The 16,269-nt window shown below is 50.2% G+C and overlaps 1 protein-coding gene across 2 annotated transcripts in view; it reads right to left on the bottom strand.

Moving 5' to 3' along the window:
- The window catches only part of WASF2 (WASP family member 2), a 32,191-nt gene extending 16,309 nt beyond the window's left edge, over window positions 1-15,882 (bottom strand). Inside the window, exon 1 of one of the 2 annotated variants that reach the window (XM_032710068.1) lies at window positions 15,769-15,882. The gene's annotated coding sequence lies outside the window, so the exon portion shown is untranslated. The remainder of the gene's footprint in view (window positions 1-15,768) is intronic. The other variant, XM_032710070.1, reaches the window with a different exon arrangement.
- Window positions 15,883-16,269: the final 387 nt, after the last annotated feature.

Raw genomic sequence — 16,269 nt, 5'->3', positions numbered from 1 at the left:
ACTTTTCTAGGTCAGCTGAGGAACAACCCAAGAGAAGCAGGCAGCTCCCATGTGATAGGCATGCGGATCTGCTCGGGTTGGGTGTAAAAATAAAACAGGAAGCGAACAGCTTGGGGAACATGGCTTCCTGTCACCACCAGCAAAAACCCAAGAACCAGAAAAAATCAGCTGTTTGCTCTTGACTTTGAGCCACCCTTTGATAGTCTCTGTGGCAGCTGGCAGCTTATCTTTGAGGTCCAGGAGTCCTTCCTGGATGCTTTTCTATCAGGGTGTTAAGAGGAAGAAGTGGGCATTATCCCTCCTAATTACCTCACCAGCCAGATTTTGAATTGCTAAATTTGACCCATTAAGGCAGAGGAGTTCAAGAGCCGCAGCACCCGGCCGCTGGGATATCTCCCAGACAAGCAGATGCAGGTTGCTGCCATTTTGCAACGTCTCTACACGAGGGATTTCACAGAATCAGAGAATCACAGGATGGTTTGGGTTGGAAGGGACCTTAGAGATCATCTCGTTCCAACGCCCTGGGCAGGGACACCTTCCACTAGAACAGGCTGCACGGAAAAGGGTCTCCGAAACCAGACACTGCATAGAACAGGGAGATCTGCATCCAAATAAATAAAAGCAAGACCCTGTGAGGATCAAGTCCACGTTGTTCTTCACCGTGTCCAAGCACTGCCACAGCCACCATAGGATATTTAAAGAACAGGGTGAACTAAGGAAGGGCTCTGACCTTCGCTTCCCAACACCCTGTGTTTTATCGATTCCAGCCCAAGCCCTACAATCTTTTGTCAGCTTTAGTGCTTCATGCCAGACAAACTTTCCCAGCTCCCCCCAGACTGCAGTCTGCACCAAGAAGCAGCTCTCATAAACAAGGCAGCATTTGCAGGCTGCCTGCATCCAGCTTTTCTCCCCCGTGCTTCCCCAGGGCTCGGCCAGGGAGCACACGCGGTGGGATCTGCAGAGCTGGAGTGGACAGCCTGGCTGGAAACCTTCCAAGGTGTAGGACAGACAGAAGGAAAACAGCAAGAGGAAAAATAAGCCTGGAAGTGGGGGGGTGAGATGTGAGCACACTGTACAAAAAGAGACAAAAAAAGCCCCCTGAAGATGATGGGTAGCGAGGTCGGATAGACACAGGTAGCACTGATCCCTGCAAGGAGGGGGAAAACGGGGTAGAAAACGGAGCAGTGCCCCAAATACCCACAAAAAAAGGGCTCAGAATACGTTGTCTATGTACAGCCACCCCAAAAGTGTTTGCCTTCAAAGCATGCTTTGAAACTAAAAGCAAGGAGTAGTGGGGAAAATTGCTGTTTATAAACGAAAAACAATGGTAGAGCACCCGTACAGCACCAATCTGCATCGGTGCAAGGCAGCAGAGATAAGGGCTAAGAAAAACACTCCCTTCATAGCCCAGCTCATCCTGCCAGCCACCCCCACCCTCCGGGCACAGCCACACTCCACTGCAGAACCGAGAGTTTCGCCCTCGTGATCCCCACGACAGCCTCCTCGGGCTTCCCAAGGCCACGGGGGACGGCCCTGCTGCCCCTAAAACCAGCCAGGATCCAGCAAACTACGGGATTAACCCTCTGGAGCACTGGAGAGGAGCAAGGCAAGGAGGGCAGGATGGGCTGTGGACAACCACCCTGCTCTCCCAGCAGCTTCTGGGGGTAAGAGGCGTTTTAAAGCAAAAATTCCCCTCCTCCGAGCAGGACAAGGAGCTTCAAGGTTTTAGGAAGGAAATCTGGGACCCACACGAGCAAAAAGAGCAGTCGATGCCCCCCTAAAAGAATGCTGTTAGACCTTGTTTTTCCCCAGAGTGTTCGGAGGGGAGGCACAGAGATAACAGCTAATGGGCTCCTGTAAAACCTTCATGCCTCCTGAGTAGGTGGGACAAAGATTAATAGCGTGGATTGGAAAATAAGTGGTGTATTTCGAAAGCAGGAGTCAGGTAGGGCAGAAAACCAGGTGTGGAAAAGCACAAGGTGTGAGAGCAGAGGGGAGAGGAGGAAGAGGAAGCAAAACACTGGAGCCCAGCGCAAGGCATGAACTGGGGACAAGGAGGAGACACAGCAAATGAAAGAAGGGACAGAGTTAAAAGAGCTTTCCGGGAGGCTCCTGCTTTTATTCTTTAAGAGAGTCATTAAGGAGCCGATTGACAGCACAGTGCCAGGCACGGGCCATCCAGAAGCGCTTCACTTTCTGTGCTCAGGGCATGACAGCACAGCAGAATTCCACCCCGGCTGGCCAGCCTGGTCATCAGGCATTAGTCACTGTCACACAACCACCGCACACCATATATTATAACTAAATCCTACCATTCACATGCAACTTAAATGAATTGCAAGGCCGAAAATCCTTATCTTCGGGGCAAAGATAAGCGTTTCCATTTGCTTATGAACGCTGGAGATTAGATTTGTTTCAGGAGTAGAGTTTTGGGGTGTGGACACTGTTTTTAAGAAGTTGCAAGAACGACATGGGCACAGAGGACCTGCCTTGATCATGGTGTAATGGGAGAGGAGACCAAGTATGTTAAAAGTAAAAGGAAACTGCGTTTAGAAACAGAAAACTGTCTGCAACAGATTCCTGATGAATATGGAAAACTAAGGAAGTCTTCAAACTGCAACATGGTGCGAGGCAAGAAGTTCAGTGATCTCTGCTGGCTGGGAGAGCCACAAGGAAAATCCACAAACCTTGCATCAATGATGTTCAAAAGACTCATCCTCCCAACCACTGCGCTTCACACCTTCTTAGAAACAAGGCTTCTGACACACTAACAAATGATTTTCCACTCTCACTTGAACCAGCCCCTTCCTACCTGCTCCCAAGCATTTCCTCTGAAGCCTCCAAGTCACGACTTGAACCACAGAAGGCTCCAAGTCCTGTTGTGACGGCAGTGACTAAAGGCCAAACCCTGTGAAAAGCCCGGCTTCGCCCCGCAGCTCCATTCCCCACCTCCAGCTGGCCATTGCCAGGATTCCTCATAATTTCCCCTCTCCCAAAACGCTTACGCAGGCGCTGCCGAGCCCTGGCCCGCTCCAGCCCAGAGAAAAAAAGTTTGCTGAGCACGACAAAAGCCCTTGGAAGCTGAACTCACCGCTCCTACATTCCTACTGATCTTCCAGCCACAACTGGCACCTCGTTTCCTGGGTTCACCCTTCCTGACAACTCCTGAGCTTTGTCACTGCACTCATCGTGGTCTTGGATGCCTCGTGTTTCTCTGAGAAAGCAGGATCCGTGTGTAGAGCTTCTTCCCATGGCTGCCCATCTCACACCTCGCTCCCTCCACAATAAATTCTCACCTTGAACGTCCTGCTCACCAGTTTTTAAGAGGATTCTGACTCTGGCAATTAGTTCTGTAAATACTCTTGGGGCACTGGGGAAGGAGCATGGCCCAAAACACACCCAAAAAGTAGCGGGGAGGGGGGGAAATGCAACTTGCAATTTTTGCCTTTCCGAATGCAGCGCTTTGAGCAAAGCCCGAGGTAAATCCCAGATAAGTGTGCTGCTCCAAGATTTCCCATCAGCAAGTCATCGACCGCTCTCCCCATGAGCTCTGCTGCAGCAGATCACTCAGGAATCCCAGTTCTGGATTAGAGTCAAGCACAGTTGGTTTGTTTCAAACAAGAACTGCCAGTCTATAAGCCCCTCGTACAAAGCTGCGCCTTATTGACTATTTTTAATAAATGGGGCTGGCACAGTAAAATTGGCCAATTGTTAGGGACAATGAAGGAGACAGACTTTGATTACAAGTATTGAGAAGCAATACAGGGCTGTTTTAGGGTTGAGTATTTGCTTTCTGAGGCGAGTTCTGTCAACTGAAAGCAGCAACTCGGAGCAAATACTCCTTAACAAGCACTTTGGAGCCGAGCAGAAAACAGCGCTGCACAGCAAGGGAGGAACCAGACCCGGGTTTGGGGGGTTTTTTTTGTGGATAGCACAGTCACCGTGGTGGTGCAGAGAAGGCAGGCAGGACTCCAACAATGCACACAGAGCTGTAAATAACAGGTGAGTTGGAGGGAGAGATCTGGCAGGTTCTCCTCACTGGTATCTGACCAGTTAGCATAGCGTTACTGGGAGTCACCTGGGTAATTCCCCGCTCAATGTGACACACAACCTCTTAGATCAGGGACCATCTGCAAATAAATCTGGACCCCAGCAGTGAGATCATCTGTCATAGTGTCTGGTGTAGCACAAAGCACCTAAGGAGGGCAGGGAGCTTTTTTTGGGGAAGGGGAGGGGAATTTAGGCTTGATTTCCAAGTACGTCAGGGTGACCAACCACCCTTACAAAATCCTCTGCCTGGACACAAACAAGCAGCACAGTCAAGGAGACCAAGCCTTCAGCTAAGCCCCTTGGAGAGCTGCCTTTAGGAGTGCCCATCAGGGGATTAGGCACACCAGCAGGTTTGGGAATGAGGGAGAAAGGAGATAATCAGATCTGAAATTCCCATCAGTATGAAATAAGACTTAACTCAGTAGCTTGCCAACGCAGACCGACTGTTCTTTCTAATGTCTGTGACAACTCTGCTTCAAATTTCAAGCTTCTCTCAGCAGTAACTACTCCCCCATGTAGCTGTAATGGCCAGAAAGAGACTGGCTTTTATGTAACCCCAAAAGACTTGCAGAAAGGGAAGCAGCAGCCACACACACACACACACAGAGGGAGAACTGAGGGGGGGGGGTGGAAATCAGCAGAAGGCTCTGCTGAGTGCTCAGGGCTATATCCAAGCTCACAATGCAGCCACAGAGAAGTGGGATGCAGCAATCAGAAATGCTCCAGTTCCACGCTCGGAGAGAGACCCAGCAATCAGTGCTGCATCCGAGCAATAGGGAGCGAAATTATAGAGCAAACTGCCATGTGATGCCACAAACTACTCCATCCCGCCAGCTGTAACAAGTATTCATTCCCAAAAACGCGTCACAGGCTCATCTGTCATTACCAGCCCTGCCTGCCAACAGCTGAGCAGGAGTCAGCAGTGAAGGGCAGCTGCAGGGCTGCTTCCTTTCACAGTGGGCTATTCTCCCAAAAAACCACGGGGAGATGGACGGGTAAAAACCCCCTAGGGCACCAGGGAACACGCTGCCCACCATCCCTCACCAGCCGGTGGGATGGGAAGGCCGTGCTGTGTTCTCACCCACCATTGCACAAAAGCCCTCCTGGAGCAGGATCCAGCAAAAACCCGGGGGGGCTTTCAGGGGAACACACCGAGCTGATCCCAAAAACCGGCCTCCACAACCCCTCCGTGCCTTACCAACCCCCTCCGATCGCCGGGAGCAGAACTCTGCAGATAAGATCTGCCAGCCTTACGAAAGAGGCTGTTTGGGCAACAACGTGGGGCAAGAGCAGCCGCTGCCCATTTCCACAGCGATGTTCCGACACACCGAGGGGGGGGGACGGGGAACATCAGCCCTGATCCCGCGGCATAACGAGCCATTGTACAGCACACCGCGGAGTCCTTGAGACAACAAACACCCAGCCCGCTCCGTTCCCGGAGTAAAAACACCCTTTTTTTTTCCCCTCTCCAGTCTGCTGGCTCTGAAAAATGCAAAAGAGGCTCAGAAAGCCATTTTCCGCCCCTTTTTTTTTTTTTTTTGTCTGGCTCATGCATTATCATCATCATTTACTGCCCTCAAGGGGATTGCACAGGTGTGACTGAAAATTTGGCTCTTCCTTTTAAACTTTTTTGTTATCGGCTTTGCTGAAGATGATCTTGCCGGAATAAATACCAGGCTGCTCTCCTGGAGAGGGACTCGCTTGGAGCTGTTGGCAGAAATCAAGCTGGGGGTGGAAGGATGGGGGTGTCACTAATGGGGAACGTACAGATCCTCCTGGCTTCTGCTGGAGTGCTAATACAGCCAGCAGTTTGACCTGGACTTTTATTTTTTTTTTAATCCCTAAAAAACACACCGTTGCACTAATTAATGTTTCCATTCATTTAGCTGAAAAACAAGTTAAACAAAGAGGGTCACCTGGTGTTCCTATCAATACCTGACTAGGATACAGGCAGAACAAATGCATTTAAATAAAACTCTAGAAGAGATGTGACAAGAGAAAGGCAGTTTAGCTCAATTAAAGAGAGCTGTCACAGGGATTTGATTCTCAGAATACAGAACTATTGATTAAACAGGAATTAAAGCTCCGGAACAGAAAGGTTTCAAGGTCTTTGCCGTGAGGGTGTACATCAGCAGAGAGAGGCAGGGCTCCTTCAGCGCCACAAGAGCTCTGGCTTTGTTGCTTCCTAGGAAACAGGAGCAGCAAAGGGAGCAGAATGCTCTCTGCTAAACCTGTGAATAATTTGGGCAAGGATACAAGGGCAGTGACAACGCAGAGTGGCATCACGAGCGTCAATCAACAGGTAGCTTGGATGTACTCAGACACGGAAAAACCGTGAGAGGTTCTAAAATGTTTCAGGAGTAGGTGGGGAGATGCCTGGGCAGTGGGTAGGTTTCAGTCCTAGAATCCTGGAATGGTTTCAGTTTGAAAGGACACTAAAGCTCATCTTGTTCCATCCTCCTGCCATGGGCAAGGACACCTTCCACTAGCCCAGGTTGCTCCAAGTCCTGTCCAACCTGGCCTTGCACATTTCCAGGGATACAGGGGCAGCCACAGCTTCTCTGGGAAACCTGTGCCAGGGCCTCCCCACCCTCACAGGGAACAATTCCTTCCCAAAATTTAACTCAAACCTACTCCTTCAGTTTGAAGCCATTGCCCCTTGTCCTGTCCCTCCATCCCTTGTCCCCAGTCCCTCTCCAGCTCTCCTGGAGCCCCTTTAGGCACTGGAAGGGGCTCTCAGCTCTCCCTGGAGCCTTCTCTTCTCCAGGTGAACACCCCCAGCTCTCCCAGCCTGGCTCCACAGCAGAGGGGCTCCAGCCCTGGGAGCATCTCCATGGCCTCCTCTGGGCTCACTCCAGCAGCTCCATGTCCTTCCTGTGCCGAGCTGGAGGTAGCTCTGCAGGTGGGGCTCACCTGAGCGGAGCAGAATTTTCCAAGGCTTAAAGTCCGTAACAGCACCGAATTCACTTCAAAAAGGTCTTGAGGAGAAGGACACAATTTAGGTGGAGAAGACAAGCTGTGTCCTTCCCCATGGCCCCCTGTGGAGGTCCTGCAGGAAAATTCAGCCCTCTGGCTGTGAGAATGCCTGCGCAGACCCACGGCCCAGCTCCCGGAGCAAACAGCACTGAGTGGCTCGATCCCGGGCTGAATTCCCGCTAATGAGGAGAGCGGGTTTGCCTCCTCTCCTTCCCAGCAGCCTCCTCAGCGAGGGAAGGCTTGTGCCTGTCGCACTAACAAAGCACAACTCACAATACATCAGCACATTCCCATCCCCGGGCAGCGCTCAGTAATTAATACGGAAAGAGAGGGAGCGGGGTGGTTTTTTCCCCCCCCCAAATGACTTATCCCTTAAGTTCGAGCATATTTTAACCTTCCTTTTCAGCAGATAAACTCTGTCTCATTTGCAGCTAAGCTCAGCCTTCCCTTCTTTGCCACACACTAAACTATTTTGATTAATGAAAGAGTAGGAACAAACCAGTTCCAAGTGTTTTCTATAGAGCTCAACTGCTCTTTCGGTTTCCACTCACGCCTAGATAATTATATCACAGCTCTGAGTGCCCCCACCCTTCTGCTGCACTTGGGGAATACTGGAAAGATAAGTCTTTTCTTAATTATTAAATGTAAATAGCTCATTAAATATAATCCAATTACTTTAATTGTAAGAAAAAGGAAGTAATTACAATATGTACATGTATTCTTGCCTGAACAGTTCTCATATCTTAAATGAATCTTTGCAGCATTAATATTTTAAGTTAACCTTTGACATGAGGGGAGGAAAAAAAAAAAAAGACATTGACTCCCTGATATTTTCCAGAAGTGTTATATCTGCTGGGATTTCAGTCACAAAAAACAAGAGAGTAGCCTTGGGCGCTTAAATTGAAATGGTTATGAGTGGTTTTTATAAAGTCAAAATAACACAGAGGTTTTCTATTGTGGAGGGAATAAATAAATATATACACATGATGCCATATAAAGAGCCTGAATACGCTTCTGGGATCCATCCTGGATCTCAGGAGTCAAGTGGCACTACTGGGATCCCACCACACCAGTACCAAAGTCACCACGTATCTGGGGTTTTCCAGGCAGTTCTTCCCCGTGCCTACAATTTGTCCTGTCCAAATGTGGCAAGAGGATGCAGGCCTGGGGGAGAAGGGGCCTGCTCCATGTCTGGGATTCCCCAGCTCCTTCATGGGGGTGCCCAGTGAGGCGATCCCACAAAAATCCCAAATCCGGCGCCGGTGTGTGCACACACCATCTGTGCAACGCGCGGGCTCGGCACATGATCCCGGGCTGCCATTTGGGATTTGCAGGCAGAGCTGCAGGAAGCTGTGAGTAGCTCCCCTCTGGTTTTGCTCAACAGCATGACAATCCTTGGACTCACTTTCTCCATCCCTGCAGCCAGCGGGACCGAACAACCTTCCAGCAGACTCCAGCAAGGCCCCGCTGTTTCGATCGGCCCCCCTGGTCTGACAGAGCAGGGTCAGGTTTCAGCTTGGCTGTGGTGACAGATGCCTGTGAAATCTCCCTGGGACAGGCAGAAAAATACTCGGTTTAAGCTGTAGTTGTTTCCATTTTGCATGTTCTGAGCCCAGTAGTGATCTCACCTTATGTAATCTCCAGTGCAAACTCCGGGCTCTGAACCGTCCAAAACTATTTCAGGGTGTTTGAAACCACAAAATCCCAGAATGGTTTTGCCTGGAAGGGACCTTAAAGCCCATCTTGTTCCATCCCTGCCATGGGCAGGGACACCTTCCACTAGCCCAGGTTGCTCCAAGTCCTGTCCAACCTGGCCTTGGACACTTCCAGGGATACAGGAGCAGCCACAGCTTCTCTGGGAAACCTGTGCCAGGGCCTCCCCACCCTCCCAGGGAACAATTCCTTTCCAATATCCCATCTAACCCTGCTCTCTGACAGTGGGAAGCCATTCCCTGTGTCCTGTCCCTCCATTCCTTATCCCAAGTCCCTCTCCAGCTCTCCTGGAGCCCCTTTAGGCCCTGCAAGGGTCTCTCAGCTCTCCCTGGAGCCTTCTCTCCTCCAGGTGAACCCCCCCAGCTCTCCCAGCCTGGCTCCAGAGCAGAGGTGCTCCAATCCTTGGAGCATCTCCATGGCCTCCTCTGGACTCTCTCCTGCAGCTCCACATACTTCTTGTGTTTGGGACCCCAGAGCTGGATGAAATACTCTAGGTACTGGAGTAGAGGGGGAATCATCTCTCTACCAAACTGATCTTCTGGGGAGAAGAGAGATTAGATCATATTAGGGATTCTATGGATGCAGCCCCTTCTATCCGAGCTTACCACAAGGTCTATAATAAGCTGCTTTATGGAAACCTCTCATGTGGAGCCAGCCCCTAGATGTAACCTCCTTGATACAATATTGAATCCTCAATAGCAACCAAAAGGCTATTTTGTCTAAGTTAATTACAGCCGTTTTTAATTTAGCTTCCAGAAGGGAAGCGGCCAGTGATTTCATGCTGCCCTAGACAGAAGGTAAAGGTTTTCCACAAGCTGTGTTTACAGCTCTATGCCTTCCTCCAGCAAAGCACCGGCTCTGCAGCTGCTGGTATTGAAAGAACAGGATCTGGGTGTGTGCTCGGTTCTCTCTTGCCTGGTTGGGTTGTTGGGGTTTTTTTTGTTGTTTTTTTTTTTTTTTTTTGCAGCTGCAAGGCCAAACCCATGAGAGTGTGTGTGCTTTTTCTTACGGTGACAAAGGCAGGGTGCCTGAAAGGGAACTCGCTTCCGCTCTGGCAAGCACTCAACCAACTATTTGCTGGGCTAAGGGGTGGTCGGGGAACTTTCACCCATCCATTCAGCCAAGGCCGCTATTCCCCCTCCCTCCCAATTAAATCCCATTTTTTGCACTCCATGCATGAACCGCAGCCACACCAATACATCAGATATTGTGGCTGATAGTCTCCTCTGAATGCCACTTAAAGCCCTCCAGTGTGGAGAGCTCTGAAAAGCAAAGCATCGCTCATTCTTTGAGCGACAGAAAGAGACTTTCGCTATAGAGAGACTCGAAGCAAGACTCTGAGCAGTAGGAAAAGGGCATCCAGAGAAAGAGGAAATGAGAAATTAAAACCACATTCAATCTTATTAGGGGTAATACAATAGGTCAACAAAAGTGCTTTGCACAACTCCACAGCATGGGAACAATTTATGCAGAACTCGGAGCAGTGACACAAACGAGTCTGGCTTTCACCGAAACCAGCAAATTTTGTCAGCGCTATTTTAAACAGCCCAGCTGGGAGGGGAGAGGGTTGGAGGGACATTTTTACCTCCATGCCTTGCAGGAGAGCACACTTAGGAGAGAGGAGAACGTGAGGAATATTCCCCCCTCCTCCTTTTCCATCTGAAACATCTTCTCTCTCAAGGGATTTCCAGCATCTTATGAGCGCAGCCTCTTTGAAGTGCCGCAAAGTGGCATTGCTCATCATTTCAGTAATGATAGTAAATAAGCTCCAGTATTTTGTTGATCCTTTTCCTTTTGCTTTCCAAACAAAAGGTCAGAGTCATTAGCCCAGTTTGATGAGTGGGGAGAAATGGAGGCTCGGAAGAGGCAGGTCATCGGAAATGAATGAACGAGACAAGTCACAGGAATTAAAGGACATCCACACTGGGTCATCCAGCCTCCAGATAATCCAGAGTCCTCTCTCCACTGTGGCCAGGGATCAGATGCACCAAGAAATGAGCATGGGAACAAGGCAAGCACAGCTCTCCCCGCTCTCCTGCTCCATGCTGCAGCATCCCACTGCACCTCAAGACCATGTGGAAACAAACACTCTCATTTAATTGTCCTTTACGGATTTAACTTCCATAAACTGGTCTCCTCAATTCCTGAACTCACCTAACAGTGCACCCGTGAGATCCTGGGGCAGCAAATCCCATTTTTTATCACATGCTAGGGAAAAGATGCTTCATTTTATGCCCTTCACTTGACAATTAGGGGATTTTAATCTCAAATCTACGTGTGGCTTTCCTGCATAAGGGGGCTGTTCAATAAGTTTATCACCATTCATATGAAACAAGCCTTTCTCAGAAGGTTATCATCAGGTTGCATCTTGAAGGCCAGGTTGGAGGGGGCTTGGAGCAACCTGGGCTAGTGGAAGGTGTCCCTGCCCATGGCAGGGGGTTGGAAAAGATGGGCTTTGAGGTTTTTCCCAACCCAAACCGTTCTGGGATTCTGTGATCAAACACAACAGAGGCTCCCGGTTCTCACGGAGCACTTTTAGCAGAAACCAAACTAATAAACTCATGGTTTAGGGTTTGATTTACGGCAGCAGGAAGAACAAACTTTTTTAGTGACCAATTCTTTGTGTCCAAGCCATTCTGGACCCTGCACAGCTTCCGACAGGAAGGAGAATCCAACCTCACAAACTCCAGCGCAGGAGAACCCAAATCTCCCAAATCCCCAGAGATTTGGGAACAGCTCACCTGAAGCAGTGGTGCAGCAACAGCCTCCCAGGCAGAACTTTCAGAGCCCTCAAGAACAAACATCAACTGCTGCTGCCCCACAGGCATCACAAAATCCCTTAAACCACCACTTCTCCCCAAAAAGAGTCTGGGACACTGCTGTGGGACAGGAGGGGACAGGGAAGGCACTGAAGGAACAGAGCAGGTCACCACTGAGCCATTTGTGAGAGACCCATCGAGATTCCTTGGTGCTTTAAATTCCTTCATCAAAGCCCCTGGCAGATGCATACTTGAGATATTTGAGCTCCACCACTTCTCCAGCAGCAACCTAACACCAGAAAGCTTTCCTGCGATTCCAGGAATTAGGGTAGGATCTAGAGGAGCTATTTCCCAGGCTCATTACTGCGGGGAAGGCGAGCTTGGGATGGAGAATGTGATTAACACTTTGCACGGCCTCAACCAAAAAAAAAAAAACCCAAACACATGGAAATGTACATTTCAGTTCTTTTGGGAAGGGCCCTCCCCTCCCACCGCCTCCCAGGCAGGGGAAAAAAGTATCCTGCAGGCCTTCAGATGGAAGAAGAAATGTTACATAAATGAGAATCAGGCCGGGAGCTGATCACCTTCTAGCAAGCACATCCTTTGCAGTGAAGCCTGATCTGCTTCCCCTCCCCAAAAAAAGAAGCAGCATGTCTTTTTATTACACAGAGTTGCAAAAAATACAAAAGGAAGTAAATGTCACCGGGGTGGTTCTGTTCTGAGCAGTCATTTGCTTATTACCCAGAAGCCACTGCCACATGCCTTTTTTTAAATCCTGTGTTTATAAATACCTAAAGTATTTAAATAAATGTTAATCTGCGGTAACTAAGGCCCTGATCTCACAAATATTTATCCTTGCACAGTGAGAATAAACACTCAAATACACAAATTTCTTACTACAGATCCCGTTTCAGCGAGAGAGCGTTGCTGAAAACAGCAACACACCAGAAGACAGGCTGGGGGAAAAAAAAAATAGTTGCATTTTGCTTTCCTGGGTTTCCACACAGTGGAAGTGTCACTTTTGGTTCGTCTCCTGTGCTTTAGAAACCGTACAAAGGAGCGAGGGCAGCGCTGAGCCATCGGACAGGGCCCGTTGTGGCTGTTGGAACCCTCAGAGGGAGCTCTTGGAAGGGTTTTTTGCCAGTGTCCCATTCTGTACTGGGACAGCAGGAACTTTATCCCCAGCACATGTGAACACAATCCCTATTCAATCCCTTTCCTGGTTTGTGACTGACTCATGAGCAACGTATTTCGCTCAGCTGAATGACCAAGGGCTCAGCATTATCATCCAACCCAGCGGAGGCAAACCCAAAACCCCTGCATTTAAAGTTATTAAACATTTTGAGTCCAGAAAACCCACAGAGAGAAACTATCTGAAAGGATTAAAGCCCAGCCTTACACTTGCTGAAATCTTCCTTGTTATAATCTGTCAAAAGAAAACCTGATTTTTGTGAAAAACACTAATCCCACCAGCTTTCTTTGTTCTTCTAGCACGTCAAAAATTTAAAAAAAAAATAAATAAATAAACCCAGGGGAGGGATTTGTTGCTGTAACTTTATGCAACCACTGAAGTTTTAACCCCTCCACCCACACGCCACGATTATCTAACCTTGGTGAATGAAATCAACTTTTCCTAGACCAGCCCTGAAGAATGAGATATATTCAAAGCACGCTGAGAAACTGGGTTGGGACTGATCAGAAAGGTTGTATTCTCTGTCATGAATCACTGCCTGCAAATACCTTCTGAGCTGTAACTTAAAAAAAAAAAAAAAAACTACACCATTTCTGGGTGGTGTGTCACGTTATTCATAGGGAAAGCAGTTTTACACCAGCATGGGCCATCAGAAAGGTTTTATTGCTTTAAATAATAAAAAAAAAAAAAAAGGAATTTGGGGCATTTGCTTTTTGAGCTTGTTACCAGACAGATAAAGAAATATCAGTGAAAATACAGAGTTTAAGAAAAAAGTTGACATTGAGTTCACCCCTGGAAGTTTATCCTCTTACAAATCACAATTATAAAGCACAGCAAGGCTTCACCTTGTCTCAGGTGGGCTGCCCGGGGAGCTGCTAAACCCGCTCCTCCAGGCTTTTAGCCAAGCAGAAATCGATGCTTTGGAAGGTAAATCCCAGGAAGTTTGGTCCCTGACAACCCCAGTTTAAGCCAAGATCAGCGTTAGGCAGCTCTTGAAAGCTCAGGTCACGCTCTGTCACTCAAACTTCACGTTTTCAAGCACGTTCCTTAACAACGAAACAAACCCCCCCCAAAAAAGGGCACAGAACTTCGTGCCCCCCACTGCTTGGATAAAGCCCCTCCCTGGCTGTGGGTGTGAGGGGGGGGTTTCAAAGCCTCTCCACGGACACTCTGGTTGTGTTTTCCGTGGGGAGATGTTGGCCCTGGTTTGTTTTTAACTCAGTTTGGGATTAAACTCCGAGTCGGTTTCTATGGCAAAGCCCCGCTCAAGGTCAGCAGGGGACAAACCGGGAACGGAAAAGTGTCGCAAGGCAGGGTTTGGGATTCCTGCAGTGTTCGAGCAGAAACTGATTCTGCAGATGTTGAAAACGGGTGGAAAACATAACTGCACCACCATTCCCCCCCCTCACGCGACCGAGTGCACCGAGCTTCAGGGAAATCCCACTTTATGGGAAGTACTGGTCTCGTGGAAGCTGCCCCTGCCCACGGCAGGGGGTGGAATGAGATGGGCTTGAAGGTCCCTTCCAACCCAAACCATTCCATGATTCTATAAAAGCAACGTTTTGCATCAGTTTTACCTCAGGGAAGCACCCACCCACCCACACACCCCCCCCCCAACTGGCTTCCAACATCTTTTGATTTCAACTTCTTCACCTCACGAAGGACACACCAGGGTGAGGGTTACAGAGGGCTCCATCAATTATGACCCTGCCTGCAGCTGATGTACTTACTAGAAGTTTTTGGGGGTTTTTTATCATTATTAATATAATTTCATGTCCACCAACACCTGCAGTGCCGAGAGATTTAAGACTTCCAGTGTTTCCTTGTGCTGAACTCCTGGCATTAAGACATCAAACAGCCCCACCAGTGCTCTGACCCACTCAGAGGTGCCCAATTCTTGTTGTTGCTACTAAAGAAAGTAAAACAGCAAGGGCCAAATGTGAAACACTGACAGGGAAATAAAAAATGCTGCTGCAGGAAGGTCCTAGAGGTCAAATAACAGCTAACAAGGAGAAGCTGCAATCTTTACCTTTCTCCAGATTATTTGTATCCCAAAGTAACCCCAGCACACTTAAAATGCTGGTGAGTTACAACCCCAAGGACATTCCCTAATAACTTATTTCTTTCCAGAAATATGAGTTGAGGTCACTAAGAGGTTGGTGCACTTGATCAAACTAACCAACTATATCCCAAGCCTTTTTTCAGGAAAAAAACCCAACAACCAAACATTTCCCAAAGCATTCTCCAGCACCCACAGGGTGTCACCCCAAGCAGTTTAAGGTTTTAAGTGCTGTGTGGATGGTTAACACCCAAGGGGCTTGGACACATCCTTAAGGCATTCCCAGACAGACCCAGGGGTGCACCCAGGACTGGGGCAGGAGGACAGGCAGGAGGAAGGAGAAGCTTCCTTCCCAGCAACACCTTTGAGTGCGACCACCAGAACTGGCACCAACAAGGGCACGCAGGTCCAACCCCGGCAGACTTTGCACACCGGCACACACACGTTTGCAGCAGCAGCGATGTCAAACCCCGGCAGCAAACGCCTGGAAGAGAGGGACCCCCCCTCTGCTCCCCCGGCACAGCTGCTCCCCTACAGAGGGGGCCCGGTGGCACCCCCTTGCCCCCCGAGTCCCCGGGCATTGCCGGCTATGCCAGAGCTCTGTGCCGGCCCCAGGACAGCAGACACCGGCCAGGCCTGGGGAGAGCCCCGCCGGCGGCACTTCCCTCACTCAGTACCGGGCTCTGCCCACCGGCGGGGCAGGACCCCCGCTACACCCCAGCACCCCTACAACCCGGCCGGGGCACACACCCCGCAGCCAGGCACGGCCCCCGGGAGGGGCTGCATAAGTGTCAGCGCGGGGATGGAGCCCCAGACCGGGACAGACCCTCCAAAACCCCCCGCCCGCGACCACAGCAGGCAGGGCTCACTATGTGGCAGGAAACACTGCCCGCCTCACCCCGATAGCTCACTATTTGGCAAGGGCCTAGCGGCCCACCCCAGAGCCTCTGCCTCTCTCCCCCGGGCAAGAGGAAGCCCAGGGGGCTCGGCGAGGCGCCGCTCGCCTCTCTTGCACTCACCCTGTCCGCGGCTGTCCTCTCGAGGCTCCCGGGCTCGCTACCACCAGGGCGGCCCGGCCCGCCCGTCCGCCATTCCACGGCTCCCCCTCCCTTCCCTGGCGGAGCCTCGCCCCGCCTCCCCCGGGCCGCCGGAACGCCGCGCCATTGGCTGAGCGCTTGGTGATGCTGCCGCGCTATTGGCCGAGCGCGCCTGTCCATCAAAGCCGCCTTACGCCATTTGCGTACGCTATTGGCGCAGCCCAGGAACCGCACCCAGGGTGGCCGCGCAAAGAGAGTAAACAGGGAGGGGCGGACCATGAAGGGGGAGAGGCGGGGGGAGCCCCGGGCGGCTTGGGGACAATTTCCAGAGGAGGAGGAGAGAATCGCGGCACTGCGCACAGCCGCAACGTTTTAAAAATGTTTGTTTGTGTCTGGACAGAGCTCAGTATCCTTACAGGTCTCGTTGGAGGAAAGGGATGTGTGTGTCTTCCGCACCCCCCTCAGAGGGCTCTCCGTTGGTGT

This window comes from Chiroxiphia lanceolata, chromosome 24, assembly GCF_009829145.1.
Source record: "Chiroxiphia lanceolata isolate bChiLan1 chromosome 24, bChiLan1.pri, whole genome shotgun sequence".
Classification (NCBI taxonomy): domain Eukaryota; kingdom Metazoa; phylum Chordata; class Aves; order Passeriformes; family Pipridae; genus Chiroxiphia; species Chiroxiphia lanceolata.
This window is presented reverse-complemented; position numbering and strand designations above follow the sequence as displayed.